Here is a 2,945-nt window from a genome sequence, read left to right as displayed (position 1 = left end):
GTGAACACAGACACACACTTACACCAAGTAACAAAGACATACACTGACACCCAGTAACAAAGACAGACACTGACACCCAGTAACACAGACAAACACGGACACCAAGTAACAAAGACACACAGTTACACCCAGTAACAAAGACATGCACTGACACCCAGTAACACAGACACACACGGACACCAAGTAACAAAGACTCACACTTACACCAAGTAACACAGACACACACTGACACCCAGTAAGACAAACAACCACACTGACTCCCAGTAACACAGACACACACAGACACCAAGTAACAAAGACATACACTGACACCCAGTAACACAGATACACACTGGGCGGCACAGTGGTGCAGTGGTTAGCACTGCAGCCTGACAGCTCCAAGGACCCCGGTTCGATTCTGGGTACTGCCTGTGCGGAGTTTGCAAGTTCTCCCTGTGTCTGCGTGGGTTTCCTCCGGGTGCTCCGGTTTCCTCCCACATCCCAAAGACTAGCAGGTTGGTAGGTTAATTGGCCATTATAAATTGCCCCTAGTATAGGTAGGTGGTAGGGAAATATATAGGGGTCGGTGGGGATGTTTTTGGAATATGGGATTCGTGTCGGATCAGTATAAATGTTTGGTTGATGGTCGGCACAGACTCGTTGTCCGGAGGGCCTGTTTCAGTGCTGCATCTCCAAACTAAACTAAATACTGACACCGAGTGTCACAGACACACACTGACACCCAGTAACACACACTGATACACAGTAACAAAGACAAACACGGATACCCAGAAACACACTGACACCAAGTAACAAAGACATACACTAACACCAAGTATTTTGACATACACTGATACCAAGTCACAAAGACACACACTGATACCCAGTAACATAGACGCACACTTACACCAAGTAACAAAGACATACACTTACACCAAGTAACACAGACATACACTAACACCAAGTATTTTGACAAACACTTACACCAAGTAACAAAGACATACACTGACACCCAGTAACAAAGACATCCACTGACAACAAGTCACAAACACATACTCTGACACCAAGTAACAAAGACATACACTTACACCAAGTAACAAAGACATAAACTGACACCAAGTAACAAAGACATACACTGATACCCAGTATCACAGACACACACTTACACCAAGTAACAAAGACATACACTGACACCAAGTCACAAAGACACACACTGACACCCTGTAACAAAGACATACACTGACACCCAGTAACAAAGACATACACTGATTTCAAGTCACAAAGACATACACTGATACCCATTAACAAAGACATACACTGATACCAAGTCACAAAGACATACACTGATACCCAGTAACACAGACACACACTGACACCAAGTAACAAAGACATACACTAACACCAAGTATTTTGACATGCACTGGTACCCAGTCACAAAGACATACACTGACACCAAGTCACAAAGACGCACACTTACACCAAGTAACAAAGACATACTCTTACACCAAGTAACACAGACATACACTTACACCAAGTATTTTGACATACACTTACACCAAGTAACAAAGACATACACTGACACCCAGTAACCAAGACATCCACTGACAACAAGTCACAAACACATACACTGACACCAAGTAACAAAGACATACACTGACACCCAGTAACAAAGACATACACTGACACCAAGTCACAAAGCCATACGCTTATACCCAGGAACACAGACACACACTGACACCCAGTAACAAAGACATACACTGATACCAAGTCACAAAGGCATACACTGATACCCAGTAACACAGACACACACTGACACCCAGTAACAAAGACATACACTGATACCAAGTCACAAAGACATACACTGATACCCAGTAACACAGACACACACCGACACCAAGTAACAAAGACATACACTGACACCCAGTAACAGCGATACACATTGGGTGGCACAGTGGCACAGTGGTTAGCAGTGCAGCCTCACAGCTCCAGGGACCCGGGTTCGATTCTGGGTACTGCGTGTGCGGAGTTTGCAAGTTCTCCCTGTGTCTGCCTGGGTTTTCTCCGGGTGCTCCGGTTTCCTCCCACATCCCAAAGACTTGCAGGTTGGTAGGTTAATTGGCCATCATAAATTGCCCCTAGTATGGGTAGGTGGTAGGGAAATATATAGGGGCCGGTGGGGATGTTTTTGGAATATGGGATTCGTGTCGGATGAGTATAAATGTTTGGTTGATGGTCGGCACAGACTCGGTGGGCCGGAGGGCCTGTTTCAGTGCTGTATCTCCAAACTAAACTAAATACTGACACCTAGTGTCACAGACACACACTGATGCTCAGTGACACAGATAGACACTGATACCCAGTAACACAGAAACACACTGACACCAAGTAACAAAGACAGACACTAACACCAAGTATTTTGACATACACTGATACCCAGTAACAAAGACATACAAAGAACAAAGAACAAAGATAATTACAGCACAGGAACAGGCCCTTCGGCCTTCCAAGCCTGCGCCGATCCAGATCCTCTCTCTAAACATGTCGCCTATTTTCTAAGGTTCTGTATCTCTTTTCTTCCTGCCCATTCATGTATCTGTCTAGATACATCTTAAAAGACTCCATCGTGCTAGCATCTACCACCTCCGCTGGCAATGCGTTCCAGGTGCCCACCACCCTCTGCGTAAAGAACTTTCCACGCATATCCCCCCTAAACTTTTCCCCTTTCACTTTGAACTCGTGTCCTCTAGTAATTGAAACCCCCACTCTGGGAAAAAGCCTCTTGCTATCCACCCTGTCTATACCTCTCATGATTTTGTACACCTCAATCAGGTCCCCCCTCAACCTCCGTCTTTCTAATGAAAATAATCCTAATCTGCTCAACCTCTCTTCATAGCTAGCGCCCTCCATACCAGGCAACATCCTGGTGAACCTCCTCTGCACCCTCTCCAAAGCATCCACATCCTTTT

Source organism: Heterodontus francisci, unplaced genomic scaffold, assembly GCF_036365525.1.
Source record: "Heterodontus francisci isolate sHetFra1 unplaced genomic scaffold, sHetFra1.hap1 HAP1_SCAFFOLD_86, whole genome shotgun sequence".
Taxonomy (NCBI): domain Eukaryota; kingdom Metazoa; phylum Chordata; class Chondrichthyes; order Heterodontiformes; family Heterodontidae; genus Heterodontus; species Heterodontus francisci.
The sequence above is the reverse complement of the archived record's forward strand: the minus strand, read 5'-3'. Positions refer to the sequence as shown.